Here is an 11,897-nt window from a genome sequence, read left to right as displayed (position 1 = left end):
AGGCATGGGTGGGTACCTGGGGCTAGAGTTGGGGTGGGGTGCCATGAGACAGAGGCCCAGATTCCATTCCCACCTCCCAGACACTTCTGCCTCCAGATCTGTTCTCAAGTCCTAGAGACTTCCAGCAACATCATTCAAGACTCTAGACCACAGAGAGGATCTTGGAGATCATCTTATGCAACTCCCCCATTGTAGAGCTGGAAAGCCCAAGGTCCAGAGATGGGACTGCTTGCCCTCCAGTCCCCTCTGCCCTGGGGTGCTGGTTGGAGTTGAGCGGGGTAATATTTCAGCAGGTGGCCTGGCAGCAACACCTCCCAGCTGAAGCCCCACTCGTTTGTAAGGCGGATCTGTGAGGCCGGCACTCCTGTTTACTCAGCATCTGTGCCAGGCTACGCCTCGCCCTGGACAAACACAGCCTGCCAAGCGGCAGGGTCCAAGCTCCTTTGTTCTTGGGACTGATAGCAGAGGCAGCAGGGCCGGCAGGTAACAGAGGGCCCGTCCTCACCGGATGTTGGCACCATGGTTCCCACGGGAATGCTTTCCGATCAAGAGGCCGACAGGCTGGAGGGCACCGGGTACTGGCTACACCGGCCTGGGGCAGGAAGGTGACCACCTGGCAACAGAAGGGATGTGAGAGGGGGGCAGGTGGAGGGATGCGGACTGAAAGCCAGGCCAGATAAGGAGGGCTGGGACACGACCATCTCTTCAGGACCAGGTGGGCAGAAGGTCCTAACCCTCTTATCTTTCCAGGCTAAGGAAGTGCCAAGGAACCCAGGAAGCAGGCTCCGACCTTTGATTTGGAATGCAGGCAAGACGTCCAGACTGAGATCAAGGCGCCTCTCTGAGCCCATCATCCTTTGCCCATTTTAGTCTAGGAGGAAGCTCAGTGTAGAAGCAAGTCTGGGCTTTGGCATCACAGGGACCTGAGTCCAAATCCTGGCTCAGCCACTTACCAGCTGGGGGACTTATAATAAGAAGGTGAGCCTTTCAGTGTCCAAGTATCTATAGGAATTATGGAATGAGGGTGGGCTGATAATCAAACCTCTCCTGCAGGGCAATTATGATGCTCTGGCCACAGGACCAGGAGCACTGCAGAGGCCTGATAAATGGTTCCCCATGCTAATTAATGCCCAGTCCCCAGAACCACTCTGGAAACACAGTCAGTTTGGGGACAACTAGAGGAATGTGTGTGCATCGAATTGGGACTTCATGCCCCTGTGGCTATGACCAACTCCAGATTCTGTTTTAAAAAGATAATAAAACTGTGTTCCTGAGGTTGTAGGTTGGTTATAGTTGCAAGAAAGACAAAACTGAGAGGAGAGAGCTTGGGGGCAGTAAATGGTGGTGGGATTGGTTTGATGAGTGCTTTTTGGGCTTTGAGCAAGGACCAGGTTAGAGGCAAGGAGACCAGCAAGGAGGCCACAGGCAAGACTTGATGGTGACAGGGCTGGGGTTGTAGCTGGGGTGGTCTGAGCAATAGGGTGGCTGGTCATTTATGGGAAGAGAAGGAAAGACTTGGGGAAGAGCAATTTGTTTAGGGGGGAAGGGCGTTGGGGACTAAGGGTGTCCCTGTGGACTCGCTAAGTTTGGGAGGCCTGTCAGCCACTCCCACCTCCTCCACTGACCCCCTCCTTTGTTATCTAAGCAGCCTCAATTTTGGTCTCTCTCTGTCCTTTGGAGGACCCACCTCAGGACCTTTGAACTGGCTGTTCCCTCTACCTGGATGCTCTTCCTCCAGCTTTTACAGAGCTGCCTCCTCTCAGAATTTAGGTCTCCACTTAAATGTCACCTCCCTGAGCACTTCAGTCTCCTCCCTCTTCCCCCACATCATCACTGTCTATCCTATTGCACTATTTTATTTTCCTTCTACTACTTGGCCCTAGCTGAGATTATATTATTGAGTCATTTGTTTACATGTATATTGTCTGTCTCCCATTCCAGAATGTAAACTTCCTGAGGGTGAGGGCTTATCTTATTTACCACTGAATACCCAGCGTAAGGACCACAGTCCTGCATGAAGTAACTTCTCAGTAACAATTTACTAAATGGATCAGTAAGCACAGCAAATATGTGGTACTCATGCTGCCACGTCCTCTTCCCAAGCCTGGGGCAGACATGGCTCATCTATCATGGACTGTCCTCAACGTGATGATGCAGACAGCCCTTGTCAATCCATCAGAGCTGGCCCAGGAAGTCAAACTATGCCATCCCTGTAGTGAACAAGGTCCCCTGCTTCCTACCCATGTGACCTGTGTGAGTCTGTTAAAGCTCCTTGGGCCTCAGTTTTCTCATCTGATGTCTCATCCAGGATGTCAGGGAGTCCTTCCACCCCTCCTCTGTGGACTGGGCCTCCAGGCTAGAGCCTGATGCCACGTACAGGCACCAGATGCTCCCAGACAGGAGGCTCCGTGCCCGTCTTTCTCTTCACTCCTGCACTCTTCTCTCCCTCTGTTCCCCCCATTTTCTCACCAGCCCCAGAAGGCGAGGCTAGAAGGGACCTTTGACACTTGGTCCAACAAAACCCTCATTTTCAGATGAGGAAACTGAACTCAGAGAAGGAAAGTCAATGGAGCCAGAAATCCAACAAAGACTAGTTGTCCACACCCAGTGCTTTGGCAGCAGCCATCCCTTTCCCCCAATCCCTGTGGGGCCTGGGCACTCGCCGCTGTCAGCACCTCCTCTCCACGATGGGGAGCTGGGGGCTGCAGCTTCTTTGGAACCGGGCACGTTCCCAAGCCCCAGGAGGCAGGCAGCCTGGCTTCTCTCCAGGCCCTGGGCAGTTGGCGGAAGAAGGATGCCCCGTGGCTTCCTGGCTCCTTCCGCCACTTCCGAGCCGCCCATTCAAAGGAGGTGAGAAAGGTGGAGCCTCTTCCTCCACAGTTGCTTTCGGAAATTGCCTCGGGTTGTTTGGGCCCAGGCGAGGCTCTTAGCTGTTCCAAAGCCAATTAATGCCTTGCTGGCAGCTTCCCCCCTTCATCTTCCTCCCATCCAACCTGGATCATCCCCTCCATTCTCTTGAAGCTATTCTGCAGCGGTACCCTCTCTGACAAGAGCTCCGTTCTGGCTTCCCTTGAGGAAGGGTGGAGGAGGAGATGGATGGGTATTGACTAAGGCTCGCTGTGATCTTAAGTGGAGGTGCTTTAAACATCTCCCAGAGAGGGGGACGCTTCTGCTGCCTCTGAGCCTGCCTGTGCAGCTCTTGTTTGCAAACTGTCTTTTCTTGTGGAGAAGCCGCGCTTCCTTTTCTACAAGCTATTTGGGGAAACACTAACGTTTGAGGGAACAGAGAGCCAGCTCCCTGCTCCAGAGGACAGCGAGGACCCAGAGGGATCCAAAGTGCTAATTAAGGACCAATGCCCATAGACTTTTGGGGGGAGCTAAAAAATGGAAAAGACTGGAGCTTTCATGTTTAATAAGGAAGGAGGGAACAGCAGACTAAGGGAAGTTTGTAGGGAGACAGATTTTAACTTGATGTTTGACATTTCAGCCCATTTATTGAACTGTCACTGTGTGCCAGGTGTGGGGGACAACAGTGAGCCAACAGACAAGGCCCCCATCCTCAGGGAGGTCACAGTCAGAGGAGGAGCAAGGCGAGGGTCAGGCAATCACAGCACAAACCCAGGACACTACGGAGCACGGGCCTAGACACGGGCACCTTGCCCCCCTGCCAAGGAGAACTCCGTGACAGTAGTCATGGAAGGCTTCCTGAGGAGGCAGACATGGAGCTGAGACAGGGCTGAGGCCTGGAAAATGAAGAGTTGGCCAGAGAGGATGACAGAGGGGTTCTCAGCCCTAGACTCACATTGGAATCACCCGGGGAATTTCTAAAAATGAAAGATGCCCACCTCCAGGGATCCTGACCTGGGGCAGAGCCTGGGCACTGATGGGTTTTAAAAGCTCCCCAGCTGGATCTGATGTTAGGGAGAGATAGGGAGAACCACCAGATCATAAAGTATGCGGGGGGTGGTGGGGGACAGTGCAGGAGTCTGTGGTGGGGTCAGCAGTGGCCACATTGCAGACGGCTTCACCAGCTGCATTAAGGAGTTTGGTGTTCAGCCCAAGGGAGGTAGGAAACCCCTGATGGGCTGTAAGGTTTCAAGCAGAGGAGTAAGTCAATCACATTTGCTTTTTAAAACAAAACTTTTTGATCTAGCGTTTCCCCTCCTCCCCTATCTGATGTGGTAGGATCCCTAGAGAAGCCCACTCAGGACTGCCGGGGTCCATGGGACCTGCTGGGAGCTCTCCTTTCTTCTGTAGACTAGAGGCCTTCACCAGGCCCTGCCTCAGGTCTCTGGGCAGCGTGGGTCCTTTGTCCCTTCCTCAGGTGGGGAAGGGTCCTGGGAATGCCCGGCCCCTTCTCCCCGCTTGCCCCTGCTCCCCAGCATCTGCCCAGGGACTGGCTCTGGCCAATTTCATCCCAGGCTTCTTTCCCAGCCCAGCCAGAAATGGGCCCGGATCTCCTCCAGGGTTCCAGCAGGCACAGTACAAGTGAGGCATTTTCTTCTCCCTGTTTTCTGAAGCTGCCACTCTGGGGTCAGACCTAGCAGCTTTTTCCTTCTTGGAATGCATTTTGTCAGGCTTGTCTGGGTGCCTGCAGCGATTCACAGAATCCTCCACGTACCTCCTGCTCCCAGCTGGAAGGAGAAAGCACAGGGAAAGAAAGAAGGGCCTCTGGGGCCAGCCCAGTGGCGCAGCGGTTAAGTTTGCACGATCTGCTTCTCAGCGGCCCGGGGTTCGCCGGTTCAGATCCCAGGTGCGGACATGGCCCAGCTTGGCACGCTATGCTGTGGTAGGCGTCCCACATAGGAAGTAGAGGAAGATAGGCACGGATGTTAGCTCAGGGCCAGTCTTCCTCAGCAAAAAGAGGAAGACTGGCAGTAGTTAGCTGAGGGCTAATCTTCCTCAAAAGAAAAAAAGAAAAGAAAGAAGGACCTCAGAGTCGGACAGACCAGGTTAGAAACCTGACCCCATCTCGTATTAAATTTGCTTTGTGACTTGCTTGAGCAAGTCACTTCATCTCTCTGATTCTCCATTTCCGTATTTCTAAAATAATGACACCAACCTCATGGGACACTTGTGACCATTAAATGAGAAAAATATGTAAAAGCCTGAATGGAGTACCTAGCACACAGTAGGTCTTCAATAAATGGTAGTGCCACTTGCTATTATTAGTTAATGTTAATTATTATTATTACTAGTGCTGGGTGCTCTGCTAAACTACAGAATTCCATTGAGTTTTAGTGTCCCCTTTTGTAGAATAAGGAGATGTGACACCCAACTTGTAGAGTTGCTGTGAATACAACACGAAGACAGTTTGAGCGACTGTTACTCATGGGCCAAGAAAATGCTGAATATCTAACAGGCCCCTCAGACCTTCCATCCCACTCAGTTATGGAGGTTTACACCACTACTCGCTGGCAGATTGACAGGGGCCTTTCAAAATGCATCAGGATGAAGCTCAGGAACTGTCATAACAGCACATCATCTGGCACACAGTGTGTGGATTCTGTACACAAGAGCAAAGCCTGGGGTTTGCATTGTATCGAATGCTCTAAGACAGATGCTCCCGGGGACAAATCTTCACCAATAGTCACTGTAGGGTGGAAGCCAGCTCTGGTTTGTGCATTTCTTCCTTCCTTCTTTTCTTCATTCACTGAGCAGGACTTAAATGAGGTGAAGGGTCTAGTAGTTAGAATTTGACCAGAGGACCCAGGAATGGCCAAATCTAGCCCTACAGTCTTCCCTTTCCATAAAGTTCCCAAGGCTATGAGGATAAAAATAAATGAGAAACCAATATGGCACTTTATTATTAGCTGGTGAATGCTTCCCACTCCCCCCGCCCCTCCCCACTTTGAGCAGCTAGGGCACCTCCTTCAGCCTCACAGCCCAGACTGGGGCCTTACCAGGGGCTACTAACCAGATGAGGAGCCCTTTCAAGTGCCCTGGTACTCATGTGGAAATATGGGAGAGGAAAAGATGCCAGCCTGCAGGAGAGAGCCCAGACTGTCTTATTGATCCAGTGGCACAGGCGAAGGAAGCAGAAGATTGTAGATTGTGGGTGGGTTTAATACACTGTAACCCTGTCCCTATCTGGGCCTTGGAAACTGACCAAGTAAATCAGCATCCCTGGAAAGGGGGGAGGGGCAAGGAGAAGGGAAGAGAGGTTCTCCACCTCCTGCAGAATACAACAATGAACGAGATAGGCATGGCCCTGCCTTCAAGGAGCTTCCGGTCTAGCAGGGAAAATAATTACTGATTAAGTTATCATAATACGTAAGAAGTGCTGCGCTGAAGAAATGTGCAATGTTATAAAGCATGCTCTGGAGGCCCAGCAAGGCTGTGCTCAGGCAATGCTGCGCACGCTGGAAAGTTAAGACTCAGTTACCCGTCAGGCAGGGTGGGGAGATGGGGCGGGGCAAGAAGAGTCAGAAAGAATCGTACTGATGTGCTGTAATGAATGAGATACCTTCCCCAATATCTTCTCAGGAAACTGCAGAGCCCAGGAAGTATTCTGAACTACCCCTGAATGCTGAGTTCCCCAGGCTCCATCCTCAGACCTTTGTCGGTCTCATACCACACAGTGCCCTGGGGGACACCAGCTCTGCCTACAGCTCTTTCCCATTCTCCAGACCCCATCTGTCCACTGGCTCCTGGACATCTCCATCTGGGTGTCTTTCAGGCACCTCAAATCCAACATGTCCAAAATTCTACTCTTCTCCCTTCCACCCCCAACCCCACCTCTTCCTCCCTCTGCGTTCTGTATGTCGGTGAAGGGCAGTTCCATCCACCAGGTGCCCACACCAGGAACCTGGGTGTCTGCACAGAATTCTCTCCTTCCTTCTTTCATACACCCTATTAGTTATGAATCATGACAGAGTTTAGCCACTTAACATTTCTTTGCATGCTTTTCAGTCATTCATGTCCTCCGATCCATCTGAGCCACTGCCTGGGTATAAGTTAGTCCTTCCTTTCCTGCCTGTTTGATTGCCATTACCTTCTAACTGGTCCCCAAACTCTTAACCACTGTTATTCTGTTAAGTTTCTGTTGGTGATCAAGCGAGGTGCCCCCACCAGTCACCCATCCCTTCTATAGAGATTGAGAGTGTGGGCTCTGCAGTCAAGCAGGTTGGGTTTAAGTCCTGTCACACACCCTCAGTGTGACCTTGAGCAAGTCATATAACCTCGTTAAGCCTCTGTCTCCTCACCTGGAAAATGGAGATAGTGACAGCACCTAGGTGGTACACAGCCGCTGTTTTTGTCTGCCCCCATATACTTCCTTCTTCCCACCCTTCCTTTGGGTGACACGCCCCTCCTCCACTCCACATGGTGGGGTTGGCCATCACAGAACCCGATCCCCGATCACAGGGGTGGCCATTGGCCCAGGTCAGGCCAGACAGAGCCTTCTCCTGGGAACTGGACTCTTGAGAGAAATCCCAAGGACTGAAGGGAACTGGTGCTGAGTCGGTGGAGCAGCGCCCTCTAGACAGAGTCCATACACAGCCATGGCAAGCTCCAGTCCTGTCCCAATCCATCCTAGAGCATGGCTGTTCCTCTTTTCCTTCAATTCTGTGAACTATCCAATCTTTCTCTCTTCCTACCTCCTCTCTCCCTCTCTTCCTTTCTCTGCTTAAGTTAGGGCATGTTTCTGACCCTAAATTCTAAAATCTACAAAATAGCACTATTGCTAGGACGAAATGGGGCCATGCCCATCAAGCCCAGTTCCAAGAGTGTTAGCTGTTGAATGATGGCCACCCACCCAATGATGGCCCACTCATGGTGGCCCTTTCAGTGGACCCTGGGCAGCCAGTACATGGTGAGCCATGTGAGGGCAGGAGTTGTGTCTGGTTTGCTGACCTCTGACCCCTCTTGGCCTGCATGGTGTCTGGCATTTAGTAGGTCCTCAATAAACATCCACTACTGTTGACTGATGTTCAGAGTCTGCGTATATAACCACTTGCTGTTCTTGTGGAGGAGATGATCCTTATAAATCCTGGCCAGGCCTAACCTCCTTCGGCCGTGGTTATTAGAGGTGCCGGAGTCATCCCTCGCAGGAGCAGTCCTGGTCTCCAGGTCTGACTCTGCCTTCCTCGAAATTCCTCAAGCCTTCAGTGCTATTTCTCTGGACGTCTGTGATTTTTGTCTTTTCAGGATCACCTCAATTTCCCTACTTTGGGGAACTGCTTCTCTCCCAGTCCAATCGTATGATTCTAGTGCACCCTCTTGTCAGTGGACCCCACTCCATGGCCCCAGGGGTGATCAAAGAACTAGGGCGAGACCATGGAGCTGCCATCATTTCCCAGAGCTGAAATGCTGTGAATGGGGGCTTGCTGGTAGCCATCGTTGCCAGACAGTCTGGAGATGACGACAATCTGTCTGCATAACAGAAAATGAGACAGAGAAGAAATGCAGAAGGCAAAAAGAGACTTGACAATATCATTTGAGTTCCTCTATCCAGTCTGTTTCTGGGACTAACCCTCTCTAGGTGAAGGATTGACTCATTTCCTCATTTAACAAACTTCTATTGAGTTCCTAGTGCATGAAGGGGAATACGGAAATAAGGAAGATACTGTCACTGTCCTCGAGGCAGTAATTGTGCTGTGACAGGCATGGATGTGTATACACACACACACACACACACACACACTCATAGTGGATAATGGAGGAGGCACAAAAGAAAGTACACTACCATCTGGGCCAAGGCGGGGGTGCGGGCAGCTCAACAAAGACTTCATGGAGGTGGTGACCCCCAGAGGAATCTTAAAATGCCACTGGTAGGAGTGATCCTCAATGGGTCCACTCTTCAAAGTACGAGGCTAGGCCGCCCGGGCTGCTCAGTTGGAAATCCTTTGTGGACGTATTTCTAAGGATAAGCCTTTGCCACATGAGCATGCTGCTAAGCTGGAGGCCTTCACTGGGAGGTGACACAATGCTGGAAAGGAACCACTGCAGGCTGATGCCCTGAGCTGTCTCCACCACAGACCTCCCATTGTGTTCTGTCATTTCCTCCGGAAGTTTTAATTTTGGAAGGCCGCCCTGACCTACCTCTTCAGGTTGATCAAATGGCACAGTTATCTACCTAGGATCCCAGATTGTATTGAACTGAATGGATGGGAGTAGGGGGCTGTCTAGAAAAGAAAGTGCCAAAGGGAGTCCAGCCATCCACAAGCTGTTAGCTGGAGCCGGCTGCCCACAAAGGATCCCTTTGTTATTCCAGGAGGTGTTGTCACAAGAGCTTGGCCACAACTCACGAAGCACATCCAGGAACTGTTTTCATGAAAGGGCTGGCAGGGAGCACTGTCTGGTGGCCTGGAACGGATTCTGATCTTGAGCAGACCGGGAGGGGGAACACCCGCCAGGCTGCCCGGCACCACCTGCCCCTGAAGCCGGCTGTCCCATGGGCAGTGACCAAGAAGCACGGCCAGAACTCCACAAAAGGCCTTCTGGGCTGTGGTCAGCTCCCTCTCTGAAAGGTTCTGAGAGCTCCTACTTCCATCCTAAACCTTGTTGTTGCAGAAACAATTGCAACTCTTCCCTTATAATTTGCAACACACTGCAGCCCTCAATCATATCCATCTTGACCACAGCAGAGTGTCAGAAATCTTTGGAAAGGAAATTGATCTGAATTGCTACTCTTATAGCTAGAGTGACTGTATAATTTATCTTTCAAACCTAAACACTTTGAAAAGTCATAGGAGGCACTGGGACAACTGGCATGAACTTGGACCAGCCCAGGCAAACCTAAAAGTCTGGGCTCCCTATTTATTCCCTTGAACAAAAGGTGAAGACAAAAGGATGGTGCCTTGAAGCAGATTGTTGGTGGAGATGGCAACCAGCCAGTCCAAATTCCTTGATGTCTCTCACTCCATGTTTCATAGCAGGATGTTCTGAGTTAATCATGGCACAGCTTGCCTTAGCAACCTCCATCCAGACTTTGCTGAGGACGCACTAGCCAAGAACATAGTCTAGATGCATTCCCTGTGTAACTGTTCTTCTGTTGTTCTCGGAGGCTGTGAAGCACAGAATAAGAAGGTAAGCTTGTACGTGAAAGATCAAGCAACACCAAGTGTGGGAGAGGGCACAGAGCCACAGACACTCTGGCACACTGCATGAGGGTGAGCTGCACAGTGAACTGGAGGAGCACAATGCCCTCGGCCGAGTAATTCCTCTCCTGAGTGTACACCGTGTGAAACTCTCACATGCGTGCAGAAGGATACCTGAACAAAAACGTTTGTAGCAGCACTGTCTAGAAGAGTAAAAAACTGAGCGCAATCTAAAGGTCCATCAACAGAGTTGTGGATTGTGGAAAGTGATGACAAAAACAAATCATCCAATTAAAAGATGGGCAGAGGATCTGAATAGACGTTTTTCCAAAGATGACAAACAATTGGCCAACAGGTACATGAAAAGGTGCTCAACACCACTAATCATAAGGGAAATGCAAATCAAAACCACAATGAGATATCACCTCTTGCCTGTTAAAATGGCTCTTATCAAAAATACAGGAAATAACAAGCATTGGCAAGGATGTGGAGAAAAGGGAACTCTTGTGCACTGTTGGTGGGAATGTAAATTGGTGCAGCCACTATGGAAAACAGTATGGAGGTTCCTAAAAAAATTAAAAATAGATCTGCCATATGATCCAGCAATTCTGCTTCTGGATATTTATCCAAAGGAAACAAAATCACTGTTGAAAAGATATCTGCATCCCAATGTTCGTGGAAGCTTTATTTACAATCGCCAAGACATGGAAACAACCTAAGCATCCACTGATGGATGAATAGATAAAGCAGATGTGGTGTATATGCAAAGGAATATTTTTCAGTAAAAAAGAGGGAAATCCTGCCATTTAGGACAACATCGATGTTCTCTGAAGGCATTATGTGAAGTGAAATAATTCAAACAGAGGAAGACAAATACCATATGATCTAAATTATATGTGGAACCTAAAAACAAAAAAACACTAACTCATAGATACAGAAAACAGATTAGTGGTTGCCATAGGGTGGGGGCAGGGGGCCAGTGAAATGGGTGAAGGGGGTCAAAGGTACAACCTTCCAGTTATAAGGTAAATAAGTCCTGGGCATGTAATGTACACCATGGTGACTGTAGCTAACAATATTGTATTGTATATTTGGAAGTTGCTAAGAGAGTAGATCTTAAAAGTTCTCATCACAAGAAAAAAAATTGCAGCTATGTGTGGTGATGGATGTTAACTAAACTTATTATGGTGATCATTTCACAAAATACACAAATCAAATCATTTTGTTGTACCCCTAAAACTAATACAATGTTATATGTCAATGGTATCTCAATAAAAAATAATTAAATAAAAAGTGAAGATAATACATAAATTAGACACATATGTATCAACGTGGATAAATGGCAAAAACAATTTTGAGAGAAAAATGCAAGTGGCAAGAGAATTTCTTTACTCTGCCTCTTGCTTAGAAAAGGTTCTAAACATGCACTAGGATGCTATGTACTGTTTATGAATTCTTGCCTATATGGTAAAGGTATATAAAGATGCATGAAAATGATAAACACCAAATTCCGGACAGTGGTTGGAGAGGAGAGAGGGAAGGGGGTCAGGAGGGGAATACAGAGGCTTCAACTGGGTCTGTAATATTTTATTTCTTAAGTTAGATGGCAGGTAAGCAAGATGCATTCTAGTCTCTCCTGAGACAGGTCTGCATTCTAATTCCAGTCCAGCACTAAACTTAAGTTGCCTTAGACACACTCCTTAACCTCTCAGTGCACCCATTTCCTTCTCTGGGATGGGAGACTCATAGTACCCACTTCATAGGGTGGCTCTGAAAACCCTTTCATAATGTTTTATAAGGATTTATTGTGTTCCCTACACACATAAAGGTGCCGTCTTGGCTCCTTTTGCAATAAAC

The 11,897-nt window shown here is 49.4% G+C and overlaps 1 long non-coding RNA gene across 1 annotated transcript; it reads left to right on the top strand.

Moving 5' to 3' along the window:
• The first annotated feature begins 445 nt into the window (after positions 1-445).
• On the top strand, positions 446-11,184 carry LOC106781980 (uncharacterized). Its single transcript, XR_001378797.3, has 3 exons — positions 446-605; positions 751-978; positions 8,149-11,184. It is a non-coding gene; the product is annotated as an uncharacterized lncRNA (long non-coding RNA).
• Positions 11,185-11,897: the final 713 nt, after the last annotated feature.

Source organism: Equus caballus, chromosome 19 (genome assembly GCF_041296265.1).
Source record: "Equus caballus isolate H_3958 breed thoroughbred chromosome 19, TB-T2T, whole genome shotgun sequence".
Classification (NCBI taxonomy): Eukaryota; Metazoa; Chordata; class Mammalia; order Perissodactyla; family Equidae; genus Equus; species Equus caballus.
Note: the sequence above shows the minus strand (reverse complement) of the source record. Positions and strands in the feature narration are given on the sequence as shown.